The sequence below is a fragment of the Haliotis rubra genome, unplaced genomic scaffold (assembly GCF_003918875.1).
Source record: "Haliotis rubra isolate DU_JTF1 unplaced genomic scaffold, ASM391887v1 Scf458, whole genome shotgun sequence".
Taxonomy (NCBI): Eukaryota; Metazoa; Mollusca; class Gastropoda; order Lepetellida; family Haliotidae; genus Haliotis; species Haliotis rubra.
This window is the reverse complement of record NW_025767144.1, coordinates 44,873-67,198: the sequence shown is the minus strand read 5'-3', so window position 1 is coordinate 67,198 and position 22,326 is coordinate 44,873. Positions and strand designations below refer to the sequence as shown.

Here is a 22,326-nt window from a genome sequence, read left to right as displayed (position 1 = left end):
CAGACCTCCGCCATGTCCCGAATACTGCTAAACGTAGCGTAAAACAATAAACAAGAGATTCAAAAGATTCGCTCTGAGGGGATGATAAATGGCTGAGTGAAGCAATCATGTGAAACGTCTGACCAATGTGTGTGTAAATATACATAGTATTTTTGTACTGTATACTTTGTCTGGTTTATTAAAAGACCCGACCTTGTGTTTTTAGGTATTGAATCGAGTCTCCATCTAATATACTAAACATCATTGAAAACGCACCACCTGTATTAGTTTGGATTTCCAAGGGCATAAATGAGCAGTCGGTGTAAATTTTACATACTTTTGTAGTCCAATGATTGGTAAAGAAAAGAAACAAGAACCAATCCATCAAAACAGTGAAGTTTTAATTCAGCTGACCATGAAAGAAAGATGGAGTCAAATTGGAAAGTCAGTAACGTGTATGACCACCGTAAGCAACACAAGCTGTGCAACGTCTCTTCATTGAACTGATAAGTCTCTGAATAATGTTTTGAGGCAATGCATTCCACTCTTGTTGCAAGGCATTCTCAAGTTCCCCAAGGTTGTTGATCTATGAGAGGCGTTGGCCGATGTAATCCCACAAGTGTTCAATGGGAGACAAATCTGGTGACAATGCAGGCCATGGAAGTAACACGTGCAGTGTGCGCTCGAGCATTGTCCTGCTGGAATGTGTGCAGATCTTGATGTTGGTTAAAGAAGGGAACGACGTTGTTCTGAAGAATGGTGTCACGGTAGTAAAGAGCATTCCCTCTGCCACGACAAACTACCAGAGCGGTTTTGTGATGATAACTGATCATTCCCCACACCATAATGCTGCCTCCACCCCACCGATCTGTTTGCACAACACAGTCCTGATGGTAACGTTCTCCCCGTCGACGCCATACCCGTAGACGCCCGTCAGCATTTCGCAAATGAACACGTGACTCGTCGGAGAACACAACACCATGCCAACGTTGTAACAACCACAAACGATGCTGTTCAGCCCATCGTCGACGTTCACGGCGATGTCTATCAGTCAAGATGGGTCCAACATAATAAGGGCGTCGACACCGTTATCCTGCCGCACGGAGACAGCGTTGGACGGTGGAAGCACTGATCAAACCACGTCGGCCTTGGACAGCGTTGGCGGTTCTGGCAGCCGGCAACGTACGATCCCGAATATGGCGCCGAACAATGTCTCGATCTTGGCGAGGGGTGGTAACACGTTCCTGGCCAGGACGTTGACGGTCCCTGGTGGTTTCTGTTTGTTGGTACCTGTTGGCAAGTCTTATGATGGTGGAATGATGGCAACCAAATCGTCTGGCAATAATCCTGCTTGATGTGACAACCTGCAACATGCCCAACGCCCGTTCTCGTTCCTCTGGTGACAATCTTGGCATTGCAAAATAAACTTTACTTGCGGAGGTACAGCTAAAATGAGACGGTCATTTATACTCCTAACCAGCATGTTTTACACATGCAATTTGTGTGTGTGTGTAGTGCATGAATTTTGTTGTTGTCATGTGATGTGTTCCATGATGTGTTCGGGCTTTACTGTACAGCATTATTTATTGTCTTTTGTGTTATTAACAACATTTCCAACGTTCATATTCACTCTCAAAACAATCCTATTATCATATTTCAAAATTTACAGGTGGTGCGTTTTCAATGATGTTCAGTATATATTCATCTGAGTGGTGAATAAATAAGGTGGCAGACATCAGTCAATATAGTCAATATCACACCATCTAGATAAATATCAGAATCAACCAGGACATTATTCTTCACAAGGTATATATTGAACTGTGGGTGAAAGTCTGGAAATAAATAAAGGAACACTTGTACTTTCATGTGTTCCCTTATTCGTTGCTATGAGTATATATATGTTGTTAGTTTGTGGTGGTCGTGGTGGCGGTAGTGGTAGTGGCGGTAGTGGTGGTTGGAGGTGGTTGAGGTGGTTGTAGTGGTTGTCGTGGTGGTTTTGTAGTGGTAGTGGTGGTCGCGGTGGTCGTGGTGTTGTAGTGGTAGTGGTGGTCGTGGTGGTAGTGGTTGTCGTGGTGGTAGTGGTGGTCGCGGTGGCGGTGGTGGTCGTGGTGTTGCGGTGGTAGTGGTGGTGGTGGTGGAGGTGGGCGGTCGTGGTGGTTGAGGTGGTAGTGGTCGTGCTGGTGGTTCTGGTCGTGGCGGCCATGGTGGTTGTGGTGGCCGTATCGAGTGACTAGTTGTTGCTGGCTGTCGTGGTGGTTGAGGTGGTCGTGCTGGCGGTCGTGGTGGTTGTGGTGGCAGTGGTGGTGGTTGTGGTGGCCGTGGTGCTGGCTCGTGGTGGTTGTTGGTGGTATCGAGTGGTAGGTTGGTGGTCGTGGTGGCGGCCATGGTGGTCGGGTGGCCGTATCGAGTGACTGGTGGCTGGTCGTGTGGTGGCCGTATCGAGTGACTAGTTGCTGGCTGGTCTGGCTGGTTGTGGTGGTTGAGGTGGTAGTGGTTGTCGTGGTGGTTGTGGTGGCAGCAGTGGCGGCCATGGTTGTTGTGGTGGCCGTATCGAGTGACTAGTTGCTGGCTGGTCGTGGTGGTTGAGGTGGTAGTGGTTGTCGTGGTGGTTGTGGTGGCCGTATCGAGTGACTGGTGGCCGTAGTTGCTGGCTGGTCGGTGGTCGTGGTGGCCGTATCGCGAGGTGGTTCGAGTGACTAGTGGTGGTCGGTGGTTGTCGTGGTGGTGCTGTGGTGGCCTGGTCGTGTGGTTGAGGTGGTATCGATCGAGTGACTAGTTGCTGACTAGTTGCTGGCTGGTCGTGGGCCAACATTTACAGAGCAATCTTTAATCACAATCGATCTCATGAGCCAACGCACAATGTTATAATGGCTATAGCCTACAACTATCCTTCTCCACTTTCACTCACCGATCTCAGCGCGATTGTAAGACGGAGTGGATTAAAGACATCGATCTCCGCTAAGATCGAATTCTTTAAGTTTGGATAAGCTAATGCTTTAAACTCGGGCGCAGAGGCTGCTGCACATACTAGCAGTAGAACCGATGTGCTTCGGCTCTCTATAGGTACAGGTGTAAGAGGTTAAAACATATCTGAATGAAGAAGGTGACGTATAACGTTTTCTGCATTGCAACTGTCGTGATTTGGGAACTGTTATTTTGGCATTTCAACCCCATAGAAATACCTACCCACGTTGTACCGAAATACGAATCAATACAATTTGGCTGTCGAAATTTTTTAGTATATAACACAGTGTAATTGTAATTAGATCATAGCTTCATGCGGACCTATTTGGGGGAGTTTGTAAACTCACTCATATAATCTACATGTATGCGCTGTGCTACTACGAGATGCTATGGCCTCCTTTACCTAACACAGAAAGACGGGGTTTGTGAGAAATACATAGAAAGGATTAATAAATGGTGTTTACAGGAAGCAGTTAGTTGATACGCTTATCGTTTTCAAAATATTTCTTAAAAACGTTAAATTATTTTTGCTATTCATAAAATATTTACACAAATTTAGTATGTCTCCGCATGAGTATTTCCTTGTTTAATGCACACTTGTGTCTGTCTAAAATTCATATTTTCAAACCACTCGTTTCCCGGCATTAGGAAGAGCTCGTATATTCAACGTTGACACTACGCACACTTACGCACACTACGCACACTTACGCACAATGGCATATACAAAGTTAGACCACCCTATTGTGAAATACATCAAATAAGCTTGTTAGGGCGATAACTCAAGAAAGAAATGATGGATTTTGTTCAAATTTGGTACCAAGGTATATTGGCGAGATTCACCGACACAAGTGAAATGAGTGACCTTGAGATAATTTTCAAGGTCACAGCAAAAATTTGAGGGTTTTGCCAAAAAAAAGATTGTTAGCGCGATAACCAAAGAAAGAACTGACAAATCTTAGCCAAATGACGAAAATGATATTCGTCCTGATATATAATCGATATAAAATCTCCTACTGTCCTCGGTATCATGTCTTTTCGCAAATATCTTTTGAGGTTTTAATATGTATAAATATAAAGTGGGATGGGGTGGGGGTGGGTTTCTTACGGGTATATCTAACACACTTGCATGCATGTAGAGTCGGAGAGGTGGGTGGGTGTTCGGGTATAACTACGAGGGACGTTCAAATAGTAGTCAGCCTCACCTAGAATATGATACAAATGCCGCTGTGTTTATGTTTTATTTTTCTACATATTATCTGTCAGCCTCAAGGCACATGAGCAGGACTCTGGATATGTAGCGCTATACAAATGTCTAATTTGATTTGATTTGATTTGATATACCCGTTAGAAACCAACTCCCACCCCATCCCACTTTACATGTATGCATATCAAAACCTCAAAAGATATTTGCGAAAAGGCATGATACAGAAGGACAGTAAGAGATTTTATATCGATTATATATCAGGACGAATATCATTTTCGTCATTTGGCTAAGATTTGTCAGTTCTTTCTTGGGTTATCGCGCTAACAATCTTTATATTGGCAAAACCTTCAAATTTTTGCTGTGACCTTGAAAATTATCTCAAGGTCACTCATTTCATTTGTGTCGGTGAATCTCGCCAATATACCTTGGTACAAAATTTGAACAAAATCCATCATTTCTTTCTTGAATTATCGCCCTAACAAGCTTATTTGATGTATGAAATGCAACGAAAAACAAACACCCGCGTATTTACGAAGGATTAAAACAGTTCTTACAATTTACGTAAATATTTATTACATTTTACCGCAACGAAAATTATTACAATTTACGGCAATTTTTTATTACAATTTGCGTATTACAATTTACGTCAATTTTTATTACAATTTACGTTTTTATTACAATTTACGTCAAGTTTATTACAATTTGCTGCAAGTATTACAATTTGCGTTTTTATTACAATTTACGTCGTAACAGGCAGTCTACGCCACTCCTCGTGTAAAGGAGCTTCCAATTGGGCCAGGTTCTGTACAGGAGGATCCCTTAGTTAAACACGACGACCAATCATGTCGTGTATATCTTTGTCAATAATATGTTTTTAAGGGTACGGATTATTCGCTCTGAATAGAAAGCTTTGCTTTCTTTATAGGAAGCCTTGAAAGTGAGTGAGTGAGTGAGTTTGGTTTTACGCCGCTTTTAGCAATATTCCAGCAACATCACGGCGGGGGACACCAGAAATGGGTTTCACACATTGTAACCATGTGGGGATTCGAACCCGGGTCTTCAGCCTGACGAACGAACGCTTTAACCACTGGGCTATCCCGTCGCCCCATGCGGCTGGATAGTTAGATTTTACTATACACCAGACACACCTTCCTTCCATCCTCGCATTGTAAACTGTACTTGGATTTCTTAACAATTTGCTTAGTCATTCAGAATTGACTGTTTACATCGCTGACAGCCTTCCTACAGCCTCGCGAACCAACCTGGTTTCACACCGTCAACACCCACTGCATTTACATAATAAACAGTACAGAGTACAGGCTTCAGTATCCTGACGTAAGGACTGAAGTTGTAGTTGACGAAGACAGGCCTCACGGCTTTAATCATTATACTGACAGATACATGGATTATGACAAACTAACCCATTTAAAGAGGACACATGATTATAAACGTTGTGTAAACTTCCGGTGAGTGAAATCCTATTGTGGCTAACTGGCCTACCGGTAACTGGGTTCATCTCGCCTGTCGTGCACAACAGCGTGGAGCTGCGTGATTTCTTCTGGTAAGTAGAGCACGACGTAAAACCCAATTTCACCTCACCTCACCTGGTAAGTAGAGCAATCTCTACGTATATATAAATGATCTGTCACAAAGGTCGTACATCACTGGCGGATCCGAGGGATTGAGGGGTGGTACGAACCCCCACCCCCAACTCTCTTTTGAAAATGACTAAAGACCACACTAAAGACATGTTTTGCATTGGCCGAGCCAAGGAGGGTTCGAACCCCCCACCCCTACCCCCTGAAAATTCCTGGATCCGCCAACGTAAATGATATCGTCTCATTTAGCATTTTTTTAAACGTAAATATATTTTTAAACGTACAAGAATGTCACGCGAGAATAACGTTGATTGGGGCGAGAACTACAGTAATCCTGGGGAGGCAACTCGATATTGCACCGTCTCGTCACAATGTGACCAGGTTTGGGTGGGTTATGTGTCACGCTGGACCTGCTTGGCCACACATACACTTGGCATTGCACGACACCTCGACATAAAATGGTTGTACCTGCTATAGTACTGTGCGTTACTATGACAACCACACGTACCCGAGCTTTCGACGACCTAGCCCAATATAAAGACATCAATTGTTGGCAAACACAATAATTGATATTTTCTTCAGCGGGAAGTTGCAGTGACATCATGAAGGATATAGAGGTGATGGCTGTGTTATAAAAAACGAACATAATACAACCGATCGATATATGAAACCGAGTTGTCACAGAACCTGTTCCTCCACTCAGACCATTAGACATGCAAACAACTCTTTTAGTTACCGGGTGGAGGAGTAAAGGGTTCAAATGGTGAAGGGTCGCCAGCAACTCTTTGAAGGCAACCCACATATCAGACGGTGATTGGTTGTTTCTCTCCCCACACCCACCGGGGGAATAAGTAATGGATGTCAACTTCTTTATTGTGAATAACACGATGTTTCGGAGTGTATGCTTGCTCCTTGGTCAGGTCTCTTATGCATTCAATTTCTAAATGTCCTTCAAAGATTTGTATATGTCGGACAATGCCATAAGTATGTATTTGTTTGACGCCGCATTCTGCTGTATTGTCCAGCTGAACGACGCGGTCTGTAAACAATGGACCAGATAATCCAGTGCACCACACGAAAGAAGAGTATTACATCTGACCACCTTGTAATTCAGCTAGGTTCCAGTTGAAAACAATGACGTGAATGTATAAATCTAGTCCTGGTGACTATGCCACAGAAGGGTCTTATTTTTTGTTTTCCTGTATTTTCCAAGCTTATGTCGCCAGTAGATTGGCATTCTGGTTGATTAATTCTTGCTTCCTTCATCATAGAAAATGATTTCCCCTTATTCCCCATTACACGCATTGTGTACGTTGCAATCAGCTGATCAGCTTGTTTATATGATATTGAATAACTGCTCGATTTTATAGAATGTTGGTTGGTTATTTAACGCCGCACTCAGCAATATTCCAGCTATATGGTGGCGGTGTGTAAATAATCGAGTCTGGACCAGACATATTCCAGTGATCAACATCACGAGTATTGATCTAAGCATTTGGGATACGATGACATGCCAACAAAGTCAGTGAGCCTGACCACCCGATCCCGTTAGTCGCCTCTTACGACAAGCATGGGTTACTGAAGACCAATTCTAACCCGGATCTTCAAGGGAGACAAGCATGGGTTACTGAAGACCAATTTTTAGAATGTAGAAACGCTTCCGAAGTTTGCATGTAAATTTTACCCCTCCTTGTTTGGAATCATCCTTGTAGATTTGACTGATCTATTTAAGAAATTATACATTAATATTCTTCAAGAAAGATGATTATTTGAAAATAACATGCTTACGCCACTGTTTATTCCACTGATTAACGTACGCACGAGTGGCAGTCAATGATTGGAACCATGTGACTCCTTATGATGTCGTCTCTTTACCGAATTTTAAATTGCCCTGAAGGCACAACAAGTTAGATTTCTGCATGTAGGATATTTCCCCACGCAACATGACGCTCTCACCACCATATCGGTCAATCTGGGCGACACAGTTCTTGGCAAAACGTTCATCAACGATAGACATGTACTCTTTCATCACGGCACTGAAGCAGTAAAAAGGGGATTCGTCACTGAACCATACACGTCGCCAGTCAGACACGTCGACGTCGATGTAGTCGTCGCAGTACAGGACCCAAATAGGGTCTTCTGGCTCGAAGTCCGGCTTCTCGTAAACGATTTTCGAATGGTTTGCGCCAACACTTCCCTCAAAACAGACAATGCACTTGCAGTTGCTGTCACAGTGCGATTCGGCAGATGAAGTACCCGGATGTTCCTATCCTGCGCTGCAGTGGTAATCTGAGGTCTACCACTACGAGATCGATCTTGCGTAGAATTGTTTGTTGATATAGGTCGCATAAATAAATGATGGTACTCTGGTGAATATTGAGATTGAGCCTCCCATGAATCCAAACGTCCAATGGCAATGTGAGCAAAATAGCCTTACATAGACAATGCTGACGGTTCCTCAGAACTGCAAGTGTACATTGCAGACCACTTTCAATATCTTCGAACGTAGAGGTGCATTAAAGTTTTCGAAGATGAGTATTTGCGCTGTACATTCGTTTCATGTACACAAACCAGCGTTATAATGGCGTGATTTTAACCCTCAAACACTGAGCGTTCGCTCGTCACTCCGAAGACCCGGGTTCGATTCCCCACATGGGTACAATAAGTGAAGCCCATTTCTGGTGTCCCCCGCCGTGATATTGCTGGAATATTGCTATAAGCGGCGTAAAACTAAATTCACTCACTCATTCAAACACTAATTTTGAAAAATATTTGAAATTTCATGTATCAATATCACCTTTCCGTTTCGTTTTTGGGAGAGGCCGCCATATAGTTGGAATATTGCGGAGTTGACAACCTGCAGTCTGGCATGCGAAGATATCTATTATGATTATGGAAAAGATCTTTCTATATTTTACATGTGCACTAGACCTGGTACAAAACTCTTTCATGGTGAAAGAGGCGGTAGGCACAGACCAGCGAGCTCATGATCATTTTAAATCAAATTTCTTACCGAGACTATTGTGAGGATTATTTTCATTGTGTGGTTCAGCCTCATGAATACAAAAGGTATGTTACCCCAGATTTTATACAGCTAGCCTGCAGTCAGTCAGTCTGTGAAAATGAATGAAAGTTGCGGTTGTTTCACAACAAACACGCGTGAAAACAACTCTTTGATAAAAACACAGATTCCATGGCAAATGGTACCGTGGCACCCCGATGATACAATACCGTGATAATGTAAAATGAACGCACACCAGTGTACCACCAGTCAGTCTTCCAAATAGCAGCTTCTTTATACCCCTATTTCCCTGGACGGCGGCAGGGAAGGATCGTCGCGGATGTGCGCGGAATGGAGTCTACGCATAGTCTTCGGCATTTTTGCACGGAAAATTGGTTAAAATCCTACGGAAAATTGTATTTTGATATTCCTTCGGAATACATTCCGAACGCTTACGGAATATACGGAGCAATTGCCGCAAAACTACGGTAGAACCTAGGATTAATTGAGGAATACCCCACGGAAGAAATGCGGAACAAGTAGGAATGTGTGCGGAATGCTACGGAAGACTTTCGGAGTGTTAGAGGAACTCATACGGAAACCACGGAACATTGGGGGAATAGCTACGGCACTAATCCGTTTGAGAAGGAAGAACTTCGGAAGAATTGCGGAATAACATTGGAATTTTTGCGTTATAGCCGGAATGAATGCGGAAGACCCTCCTCAACCACGTTTAATATCGGAACGAACGCGTCATTTCTGCGGATGAAGTCAGCAAAGATCAAAGGATTTTCACCTTATTCCGCCTATAATACGCGGATTCGACCAAGGAAGCTCAATTTTGCAAGTGAAGACGTACTTGAAACACTTCATGAAGCTCCTCCAAATGGGTCAAACTACAGAGAAGGCTAACTTGGAGTTGCTCCACCTGCTGTTGTTGTTTCACGAATAGAACATATCCAACGTGACATAGTCATACACCGCAGAAGACGGCAAAGGCGAAGGGCATACACGCCCAAACGCTTCTGGGTACGTCCATGGCTGAGGATGGAACGAAGAATTGGTCTTGGGAACTATGACAATCTCATGGTAGAGCTCCGTTTCGAAGACAAGCAATCCTTCTTCAATTATCTCCGGGTCCCACCTAACCTCTTTGACGAGTTGCTCATAGTCTTGCTCCCCGACTGACAAAGAAGGACACCAACTTCAGAAGTGCACTCAGCGCTAGTCTGAAACTAGCTGTCACCTTGCATCACCTGGCTTCTGGCGACAAGTATCCAACTCTGGCCTACAACTTCAGTGTATCTCGCCACACCATCGCAAGCTTCCTACCCGAGGTCTGTCAGGCTTTCATCGATCACTACAAAGACGAAGTAATACAGTGTCCACATACTGAGCAGGAATGGAGATCGCTCAGCTGGGAGTTCCAGGATAAATGGAACCTACCACATGCCATGGGAGCCCTGGATGGGAAGCACGTCGCCATTCGAAAACCACCATCATGTGGGAAGCTTGTACCATAAGTACAAGGGCTTCTTCTCCATCGTTCTGTTAGTACTGGTAGACGGCAACTACAGGTTCCTGTGGATAGATGTCGGTGGGATGGGCCACATGTTTGATGCCCAGATGTTCAACGACTCGGGGCTTAAAGAATGCATTGACGACGAAACCATCAACTTCCCCAGACCTGAACCACTCCCATACGACGACGCTGACACGCCATACTTCCTTCTGGGGGACGATGCTTTGCCCTCAGAAAGTACCTCATGAAGCCATACTCCAGACGAGACCTTACAGAGGAAGAATCGGTGTTCAACTACAGGATATCCAGAGCACCCAGAGTCGGTGAGAATGCATTTGGCATCTTGGCCAATCGCTGGCAATGCCTTCTATCTACACTGCAACAAGGACCAGACGTCGTGGGAAGTATGGTTGAAGCTGCTGTCTGCCTTCACAACATCATGAGGACGAGGTACACTGCCGACCAGGATGCACTTGAAGAAAGAGAAGACGATGACCACAACATCATCCCTGGGCAGTGGCGTCAGAGGGCCAATATGCATGATTTGTCCAATGTGATGGGTCCCATTAGAGACACTGTAGAGGCCATGAAACAGCGAAACTCTACTTGTGACTTATGTGTTGATAGCTGGACATCATTACCATTCAGTGTCGGACAAAAGAATATGAACACAATAAAAGAGAGTTTAATGTAAACTGGGCATTTTGCTAGGGGCAGTGGCGGCATCAGTTTCAACAACACCAGCAACATCTGATTTTGCATCAATGTCATGTGCATTATGACCTCCTTCTCTTGGTACACTTCTTCCTGGCTCTTGGCATAGTGACTTGCACCTTAGATGTCTTGCAAATGAATGGCAGACAGTCAAGTGTTCCGTATTTTCCTATAGTCTTCCGCAAACGTTCATTGTGTTCCGCGACCATTCCGTGAACGTTCCGTGAACATTCCTCCATGTTCCTCGTTACGTGCGTAATTCTTCCGCGGTGTTCCGTGTGTATTCCGTGCCTTCCGTGTGTGAGCGAGAGTATTCCGTTTTCATCCGTGCGTGAACGCAATTAATCCGTGGCCGTATTACATCACACGGAAAGGGAAGGAAGGTTAGCGGAATACTTGCGGTATGTGCGTTCATATAAGGAATGAATACGAACAACTTGCGGAAAGGGCGGAATACATACGGATTGACCTTTGACCCCACGGAACACCGACGGAATTTTGTTCCGTGAACGTGCTTTTGAACATGTTCAAAAGCTCGTTTGCGGAAAATGTTGGCCTACCGGAACATTACGGAAGACGAGGAACACTTGCATAATAACTGTATTCCCTGGAGGAAAGCAGCGGAAGATTGGGGAATATTTTCGGACAATTTGCGGATGGGACCATTTTTGCTTCCGCAATTATGCCGCGGCCCAGTGAAATGGGGGTATTAATGTTAGGTACCGACAGTCCGTGGCCAGCGTGTCAGGTCAGTGGCGGCGTCATTAAGGTCAATCAAATGGGCATTGGCCTTTTTTCAAGCTGCTGTCTTAAAACACACGGGCTTATAATCATATGAACCTAAGAATCGGAATTGTCAAACGACAGCATGGCGGCTTTTAGTGAGAATACTTCCATTACTTAACACTTGTAAGCTAACCATAAGAAAAGGGTAAAACGTGAATGAGTTAATATTGAACGTCAAATTGGCTGCAATTTATGAATTGATATGAATAAATTTAGAACCTAAAAACTACATAGTAAAACGTTTTGGGGATCACGAAGAGAGAGAAATAATGACGACTGTTTTAGAGACCTATTGGTATTGATGGATATGCCGGAGACCTATTGGTATTGATGGATATGCCGGAGACCTATTGGTATTGATGCCATATAGAAAATTCTTCTTGAGCCGGATGGTAATTAAAGGCGGAAAAACGTAATAAATGAGAACGTTATTGTTATCATAAGTCCAAAATGTAGTGGACCTAGAAGATTGTGTCATCAAACTGGGCAGTGTTCGTCTTTCACTGACTGTGTCATCAAACTGGGCAGTGTTCGTCTTTCACTGACTGTGTTATCAAACCGGACAGTGTTCGTCTTTCACTGACTGTGTCATCAAACTGGGCAGTGTTCGTCTTTCACTGACTGTGTCATCAAACCGGACAGTGTTCGTCTTTCACTGACTGTGTCATCAAACTGGGCAGTGTTCGTCTTTCACTGACTGTGTCATCAAACTGGACAGTGTTCGTCTTTCACTGACTGTGTCATCAAACCGGACAGTGTTCGTCTTTCACTGACTGTGTCATCAAACTGGGCAGTGTTCGTCTTTCACTGACTGTTTCATCAAACTGGACAGTGTGTGTCTTTCACTGACTGTTTCATCAAACTGGACAGTGTGTGTCTTTCACTGACTGTTTCATCAAACTGGACAGTGTGTGTCTTTCACTGACTGTGTCATCAAACTGGACAGTGTGTGTCTTTCACTGACTGTTTCATCAAACTGGACAGTGTGTGTCTTTCACTGACTGTTTCATCAAACTGGACAGTGTGTGTCTTTCACTGACTGTTTCATCAAACTGGACAGTGTGTGTCTTTCACTGACTGTTTCATCAAACTGGACAGTGTGTGTCTTTCACTGACTGTTTCATCAAACTGGACAGTGTGTGTCTTTCACTGACTGTTTCATCAAACTGGACAGTGTGTGTCTTTCACTGACTGTTTCATCAAACTGGACAGTGTGTGTCTTTCACTGACTGTTTCATCAAACTGGACAGTGTGTGTCTTTCACTGACTGTTTCATCAAACTGGACAGTGTGTGTCTTTCACTGACTGTTTCATCAAACTGGACAGTGTGTGTCTTTCACTGACTGTTTCATCAAACTGGACAGTGTGTGTCTTTCACTGACTGTTTCATCAAACCGGACAGTGTGTGTCTTTAACTGACTGTTTCATCAAACTGGACAGTGTTCGTCTTTCACTGACTGTTTCATCAAACTGGACAGTGTGTGTCTTTCACTGACTGTTTCATCAAACCGGACAGTGTCCGTCTTTCACTGACTGTGTCATCAAACCGGACAGTGTCCGTTTTTCACTGACTGTGTCATCAAACCGGACAGTGTTCGTCTTTCACTGACTGTTTCATCAATCCGGACAGTGTCCGTCTTTCACTGACTGTGTCATCAAACTGGACAGTGTTCGTCTTTCACCGACTGTGTCATCAATCCGGACAGTGTGTGTCTTTCACTGACTGTGTCATCAAACTGGACAGTGTTCGTCTTTCACTGACTGTGTCATCAAACCGGACAGTGTTCGTCTTTCACTGACTGTGTCATCAAACCGGACAGTGTTCGTCTTTCACTGACTGTGTCATCAAACCGGACAGTGTTCGTCTTTCACTGACTGTGTCATCAAACCGGACAGTGTTCGTCTTTCACTGAGTGTCATCAATCTGGACAGTGTCCGTCTTTCACTGACTGTGTCATCAAACCGGACAGTGTTCGTCTTTCACTGACTGTTTCATCAATCCGACAGTTGTTCGTATTTCACTGACTGTGTCATCAAACCGGACAGTGTTCGTCTTTCACTGACTGTGTCATCAAACCGGACAGTGTTCGTCTTTCACTGACTGTTTCATCAAACCGGACATTGTTCGTTTTTCACTGACTGTGTCATCAATCCGACATTGTTCGTCTTTCACTGATTGTGTCATCAAACTGGACACTGTTCGTCTTTCAGTGTCTTTATGATAAATTCAGTCTTCACTTGGAACGAGCTTGTAGCGCTTATGAAATGAAACAGACAAAACCATCCTTGTGAAACATATTGGTAACAGAGGTATTCTCACACACATACGTGCACACACTCACACACACACACACACTTCACTTTTATATATAACACGCTTCCCCAGTAACACATCACAACACATGCACACACACGCATACACACTCCACTACATTCGCTCGATAGCGGGTGAGGTGGGATAGCTATGTGGTTACAGCGTACGCTCTTCACGCCGAAGACCCGGGTTCGATTCCCCACATGGGTACAATATGTGAAGCGAATATCCGGTGTCCCCTGCCGTAATATTGCTGTAATATTGCAAAAAGCGGGTGTAAAACTAACCTCACTCACTGGCAACAGTCTGTCCACAGAGTTAGAATAAATCTTTCTTCACATTGAATATATCGTCAGCAAATCAAATCCAAACTTAATAAAAACATGTCAAATTAAGCCAACACGTTCTGGGAAATATAATTCGAATAAGGTGATATAGTGCCTTTCAGTCTCTTTATAAGCAATCAGTGGCGGAGGGGTGTCCTAGCGGTTAAAGCGTTCGCTCGTCATGCCGAAGACCCGGGTTCGATTCCCCACATGGTTACCCATTACTGGTGTCCCCGCCGTGATATTGCTGAAATATTGCTAAAAGCGACGTAAAACTAAACTCACTCACTTATTATTAAGCAATCAAATGCGGAAAATAATTAAGTGTGCTTTATATTGAAGCTTTTAATCAGACAGCATCTATTGAGAGACACATGTGTCAAGTATTTCAGGTATTCCTGCTTTTGATGCAGTTTCCTCCTCGTAAACAAACGCAAACCCACACCAGGCAATCGAGGATGCTATGTGTTTGTTTTGTAGTTAAATATCTACAGTCACCACCATTGCAGACTATATACCCCGTTCGCGTAAAGCTGTTTACACACGTAAGCTAATTTACACACCACGTAAAAAATACACACGTGTGTAAACGTGTCATTCGAACACGAGGGTATATTTACACAAGGAGCAAATTTGCAAATTTGCTGTGGTCAGCAGGTCAAGTAAATGTATATTTACTCATGTGTAAATTTACATAGTCAGTATTTGTGTCATGCGAACGCATAGCAAAAAAAACCGGATGTGTATATCAAGTTATATTTTGATGTTTAAAAATCTTAATTCCGTCTCACAAGGTATCATTCTAACCTGAAGAGAGGATTTTGGTTATGTGCCCCATTTTGTAAAATAAATTTGTAACGTGCTGTAATTGTCAACGCTGTCATCATGAATGTAGGAAAGAAAGTCACAGGAAATACCGTTATTGTGACTGTGACGTTCTTTCCGATCGCCGTCGTGATGGCGATATTGCGGAGATATGACGAGTTGTTAAACTCAGAAGTAAGTGTATTGTTTCAAGGCTTTAGCACTTGACATATATGACAGCAGTATCTAAACATCAATGCCCCCAAGCCTGGACTTATGCTGATAAGTAACCGTGCGTGTTAACCGTATAACGTCAGTTCAGCGAGTACCACGTCATAGGTTACCCACAGTCAGATAATATGCCTGCAAACAAGCTGCTAACTTACAGAAATAATTAAAGTTGAATTTAAGAAAATGAACGGAGGGAATTATTTGAGACCAACATCCGATGTGACTATCAAACAGTAAGCAAATGACTTAACCGACATATACACATGAACATTAGTTTTGCACCACCTGAATCCAAAGGCAATTTACATAATTTTGGTCCAAACAGACCATCATACTCTATCACTGGAATAGACAAAGCATGTGCTTTACACACTATCTCAAAAGCAATGGCTCACATGTTGGCCTAAAGAGTGGGTGTGCTTGATTAGCGGTCATGTGTAGCTGATACATATAGTTGTTTCTGGCGGTGACCGGACAAAATCCACCCGGACAAAATCCACCCCAAAATTGCCACCCCGGACAAAATCCACCTCTTCTTAACAAAAAAATGGACAAAAATGTGCTTACTTATGTATTTTGGTTGTTTTTGTTATCAATTATGAATGACTGATATGAATAAAATTCATTTCTGTGAATAAACATGTCATTAGTTTGTTTTTTTCTTAGGGTGGATTTTATTAGGGGTGGATTTTGTCCTTGGTGGATTTTGTCCGGGTGGATTTTGTCCTAGGTTGTAATTTTGGGGTGGATTTTTGTCCAGGTGGATTTTGTCCTGGTGGATTTTGTCCTGGATTCGTTTCTGGCATATAACAGTAAAAAGCAGCCAACAACCGACTTTCTGTACTAACAGAACGTTTATTACCTACCGTCTCTTCACATTATTTTAATAGTACATTTCTACTGCAATATAATTGTAAGGTTAACCGGTTCATTCTCAGATGAAAATATACCATGTTCGCTAGACCTGCATGCCACCTTGATGGACGTGGTGACCTGATCGTCAGCAGGGTCATCATGATGCCCAGGATCCTCCTCATCCTCGTGCTCATCCTCCTCCTCCTCCTCGTGCTCATCCTACTTGTCATCATACATCTGGTTGTGCAGTTCACAAACATTATGCAAAAGTGTACAGGCGGCAATCACACTGCATGCAAACTGCAATCTTGCACGACTTATAAGTCTGTAATTGAAAACAACCTGTGAAGGTCTGGGTTAGAATGTGCCTTCAGTAACCCATGCTTGTCGTTAGAGGCGACTAACGGGATCGGGTTGTCAGGCTCGCTGACTTTGTTTTTTTATTGACACATGTCATCGGTTCCCAATTGCGCAGATCGATGCTCATGCTGTTGATCACTGGATTGTCTTGGTCCAGACTCGATTATTTACAGACCGCTGCCATATAGCTGGAATATTGCTGAGTGCCGCGTAAAACTAAACTCACTCCCTCCCTCACTGTAACAACCTTTTGTTCATCTGAAATCATTTCTCTGTGAGAAAAAGGTTGAAGAAGCCATAATCCTAGGATGTAAGATCTCTGAGGATAACGACTGAAGAGACACCTCCTTGTCGGTGATTATAATCTCCCTTGACCACTGTAAAAAATTAAGAAGATTCTTCACCTCGACAAGCGGTGGACACGCCCAGGTCGCCCAGTGTTAATGTCTCTAAACATATACATAGATCTATTCTGGAAACCTCTTCCATTTTGGTATGAACCAACTCAAATACATCTTCAGCTGCCCTAAACTTGTCATGCCAGTCTCGCCTGATCTAACCATGTACTCCCACCATGGCGATTGTCTGTCTTGGTAGGAAACTTTCTCCTAAGATTTCCCTGATCGCTCTGCAGTCTGGCCATTACAACGTCAAGCTTATGCCAAATCGTGAATTAATACTTGAATGAAAAAAATATTTACATACCCTATTTACGCACCTTGCTTAATCTTTACGCGAACGCATACTAAATTTACATCTGCACATGACTGTGTGTATATAGAGATTACTACACGAGGTCTCGTTACATACGAATTATACGAAACGAGTGTCCTTCCTATGGTATCTGACCGAGCGAAAGCGAGGTCAGAAACCATAGGAAGGTCACGAGTTTCGTATAATTCGTATGTAATGAGACCGAGTGTGGTATTTTATTTATTACCCACGTCTTACATGCATTAAATTGACAAAATAGCGTATTTTTGTTATTGTTATGGTTTCAAACCGAAACCGGTTTCATAAAGAGGTTGCGGAAGAGTTTTGTACTGTCGTACAATATTTGCATGACGTCACACTGTAATGACGTCACTGCCTTGGTAACCGACGTCACGATGCATGTCAGTTGTCATCGCCTCGTACAGCCTCCTACATCAAACTACTCCATAGCACCCCGTCCCTTAGTTTGCAGTTGCTTCATTCGGCTAACATCACTGGTGGAAACATTGCGTTTATGTTTTTCGACGCATATAATGCCTCAGTTCGACTCACAATTAAACAGCGACACGGCAAACGTTCGCAATGTTTACATTCCCACAATGCATTTAAGTTGTAGAAAGAATGAATTCACGTGTTTGTTATGAATGAAAAAATAGTTACGTCACAACGTGACCTAATTGAGAGGTCATCGGTTATCCAATCAAATCGTTAGAATCTCAGGTCAAGTCGTTACGACACAGGTCAACACGATACGACACTCGTGTGACGTACGGGATTAGTATGCACCTACCCATACGTTGACCACGTGGGTAATACATTTTCATATATGTAAATATGCTCACATATGTAAATCATATGCATGCGAGCAGGGTATTATAATATATGATGTGAACGCGCTGTTTCAGAGTGGGGTGGCCTTCAGGAGTACCATATCGACGTCCATTCCTGCCAACCTGGGTCTCCTTTCACGAAGCAACCTTTACTAAGGTTAACCTTAACTCCCATTCTTTAACATTGCACTAAGGTTACCTTAGTGACTTACGATCACCTTAGTGCTTCGTGAAAGGAGGCCCTGGGCATTAGACTCCTGGTTCGTTAGAACCGGCATCAACATGTCGGCCATTGTCGATGCCAATGCAGTTTGTAGAGGGTAATGTCGAGTAACTCTCCATTCCTTAAAAATAATGGAGCCAACATGAGGCGATGCCCGGATGGGCCGAGGCCCATTATTTTTAAGGAATGGAGAGTTACGAGGATATTACCCTACTTAAAATACATTCCAAGTATTGGGAATATTTCTGTTATCAAAATTGAATGTCAAAATGACCGCGAGGCAGTGCGGCAGTGAGGCATTCCCCCTGCGTTCTGTTGAGTGCAGTGAGGCATTTGAGAACTGCTTGACCTGCGTTCTGTTGGTTGTGGATGCTCTACCCGGGGTAGATCAATAGAACCCACTTCACAGCCAGGGTGACGCACGGCACAATTCATCCCGGCATGGCGGACGCGTAGACAGCAGGTGCCAGAACGACAAGCTGAGCTGGAGTGAATGAACTGCAGATTGCCTTTCAATGATACAGTACTCCTCTGTCGACTACAGACTGCGGTATGTAGGCTGTAAATATCAATTGTTGATGTAATTGTTTGTATTGGAGTGGGACATGCGCACAGACAGTATCACGGCCTTTACTGTCAGAATAGATATACCGCCCCAGTCATGTGGTTTCTGGATAGCGTACTGTTTTAGTTCACCTAGCCTGGAGGGTCGTGTGGGATTTTGTCATTGCAGTAGTCAATTGATTCAGCTGAAACTGTGTGTCACTAAACTGATGTGCAAAAGAAAGTTATTACTTTCAGTAATGATTTGAAAATGTTTTGATTCTTGTGACTCACAAATATTGTGTATGTGTTATTATTATTATTGTTATTGGATATTTATATATCCACGCACTAGTGCATATGTGTTGCTATCAAACCACAGACATCCTTGACAGTGCTGTGCGTTGGATATCACGTAAATCGTGATTTTTTTAAATCGCACGTGCATGTTATGCACCATCATTATAAGGCCCTTAAATAGGTCACGGTACTTCGCGAGCCCTTCGTACTTCCGGTGACAAACAACGTTTCATACCTTGGTCTCGTGGTTGTCAGTTGACAGTAAGGAACCGATAATCCTTGCAGGAATAATACATTTCCGACCTAACCACCCCCAAATCAGCCATCTATTACGACTGTCAGCAGCTCTGACAGCAATGTTGTATACTTGGTCTGGTCTAGTAAAATCATATTTGGCGGTCGCGCAATTTTGAAACAGAACTGGTTTTGAATCATACTTGGCTTGTCACTGGAAATCTGGTACCGGAAGTAAACTGAGCCCCGTCTCGCATTTCGCAAGTTGGCGTGCGCAAAGGGAGCCGGAAACCGGCTTTGTACCGGAAGTAGCATCTCGCGAAACTGACAGGCCCTATAAACAACAGTCGACTCGGTTTTCTGTGTTACAGCTGTTAAAGGCACATTTTAAAACATTAAGTCAGAGAATCATCAGAATATTGAGACCAGCCAGCCAGACTGGCCAGTCATCTGACAGTCCTAGAACTTGAAAACCCCAAGACCACCACTTGCGCATTCCCCTCTGCATAACAGGATGCGCACAGTGCCGTCTTCATCAGCGACTGCATGCTATCGGCATCGAAACTCAGGGTATACCATGAACCCATCAATATCGCCTAGGACGAGGGGTGGTGGGGTAGCCTAGTGGTTAAAGCGTTCGCTCGTCACGCCGAAGGCCTCTGTTCGATTCCCTACATGGGTACAATGTGTGAAGCCCAACTGGTGTCCCCGCAGTGATATTGCTGGAATATTGCTAAAAGCGGCGTTAAGCCCAAAATATTCCCGCTTTGAACTAAAAAGATAAACAAGTCATCACCGACAGACCGTAAGCCTTCTGGAATATTCCTAGTATTAGCATCTCAACGACTGTTCCAGTTACATTTTCGAAACGCGGAAAAGCAGAATACATTATCCTGTCCACCTGGCTGGTCTCTATTAAACAGAGGGAAGAGAAACTAACTTTGTTGTGTGTCCGTATTCGTAAACTGTCTGTAGTCAGGGACAACATTTAACAGAACATGATAGGATGTCAATGTGTAATTCTTGTCACTTGTCTCAAAACACACAGAAGTTGTGATATAGCTGTTAATATTCCTAGGCCGTGGTGTGATAATAAGATTGCAAACAGTTTCATTGCTGACGTTAGTTTGGCGTACGTATTCACCTCTGTTCCAAACAGTCATGGCAGTTTCTCACTGTATGTCGCCGATATTTCCATAACGATCAGACCCGTGAAGATCCAGGTTAGAATTGATCTGCAGTAACCCATGCTTGTCTCCCGTGAAGATCCGGGTTAGAATTGATCTGCAGTAACCCATGCTTGTCTCCCGTGAAGATCCAGGTTAGAATTGATCTGCAGTAACCCATGCTTGTCTCCCGTGAAGATCCGGGTTAGAATTGATCTGCAGTAACCCATGCTTGTCTACCCGTGAAGATCCCGTGTCTATCCGGGTTAGAATTGATCTGCAGTAACCCATGCTTGTCTCCCGTGAAGATCCAGGTTAGAATTGATCTGCAGTAACCCATGCTTGTCTCCCCGTGAAGATCCAGGTTAGAATTGATCTGCAGTAACCCATGCTTGTCTCCCCGTGAAGATCCAGGTTAGAATTGATCTGCAGTAACCCATGCTTGTCTCCCCGTGAAGATCCAGGTTAGAATTGATCTGCAGTAACCCATGCTTGTCTACCCGTGAAGATCCAGGTTAGAATTGATCTGCAGTAACCCATGCTTGTCTACCCGTGAAGATCCAGGTTAGAATTGATCTGCAGTAACCCATGCTTGTCTACCCGTGAAGATCCAGGTTAGAATTGATCTGCAGTAACCCATGCTTGTCTACCCGTGAAGATCCAGGTTAGAATTGATCTGCAGTAACCCATGCTTGTCTCCCGTGAAGATCCAGGTTAGAATTGATCTGCAGTAACCCATGCTCATGATTTGATCATTTCACAGACCGGTTCCGCCATATTTACAGAGCTTGAAAATTGCCGAGTGTGGCGTAAAACTAAACTCACTCACTCCAGAACGATCTCTACCAGTACTGGTTCCAACAGTAAGATGAATGATCGTATGGGGACCTGCACCTGCCGCCCACTATCTGTACATTGGCGGATCCAGAGGGTGGGGATGGGGCGTGTGTGTTTCAGGGGTTCAACCCCACCCTTTTGAACATGACTTAAGACACACACACATTGTACCCATGTGGGGAATCGAACCCGGTCTTCAACGTGACGAACGAAGGCTTTAACCACGAGGTTACCCCACCGCCCAGAAGGAATGTTGAATCAGTACTTTGAAATCTTTGCATTACTATGGGGGCTTGGATTATAAGGAACCGTTTTCCTATATATTGCTGTGTTACTGATATAAAAAATTCATTGGTGGCTATCGCGAAATGAATTACTGATTTTGCATATTCGATTATAAGATATCATAGAATGAATTTTATATATCTAAACTGTGTTTGATAATAATATATAATAATCAAGTCGAACTGTTGGTACTAAAGGTCTTCGGTATTGTTTGGACATGAACTCAATTTCGTGATATGAATGATTGATTTCGTGATTTCCTAGGCCAAACAGCTGCAGTGAAGCAGAACTGGGACACCATTCTTTAGACGCAATCAGCATACAGTGATTGTACGTTCACGCGTACTAACTGAACAATCAATAACCAGACACAAACATACATAATGCAGTACCACACTCTCTGCAATCGTGAAAACACGTGTCATTCACGCGAGACTAAGATTTCCCTTCCTGCAGATAGGCTGAGAATACAGACAACCTCTGCGCATGCGTGCACTTCGGGTTTGTGTTGAAGAATAGAGTGCCTCTAACCAGGG

The 22,326-nt window shown here is 43.7% G+C and overlaps 1 protein-coding gene across 2 annotated transcripts in view; it reads left to right on the top strand.

Moving 5' to 3' along the window:
- Positions 1 to 5,499: 5,499 nt before the first annotated feature.
- The window catches only part of LOC124290140 (alpha-(1,3)-fucosyltransferase C-like), a 32,757-nt gene continuing 15,930 nt past the window's right edge, over positions 5,500 to 22,326 (top strand). The window contains exon 1 of one of the 2 annotated variants that reach the window (XM_046726833.1): positions 5,500 to 5,708. The gene's annotated coding sequence lies outside the window, so the exon portion shown is untranslated. Of the gene's footprint in view, positions 5,709 to 18,852; positions 18,976 to 22,326 lie in introns of those variants that run through there. The other variant, XM_046726832.1, reaches the window with a different exon arrangement.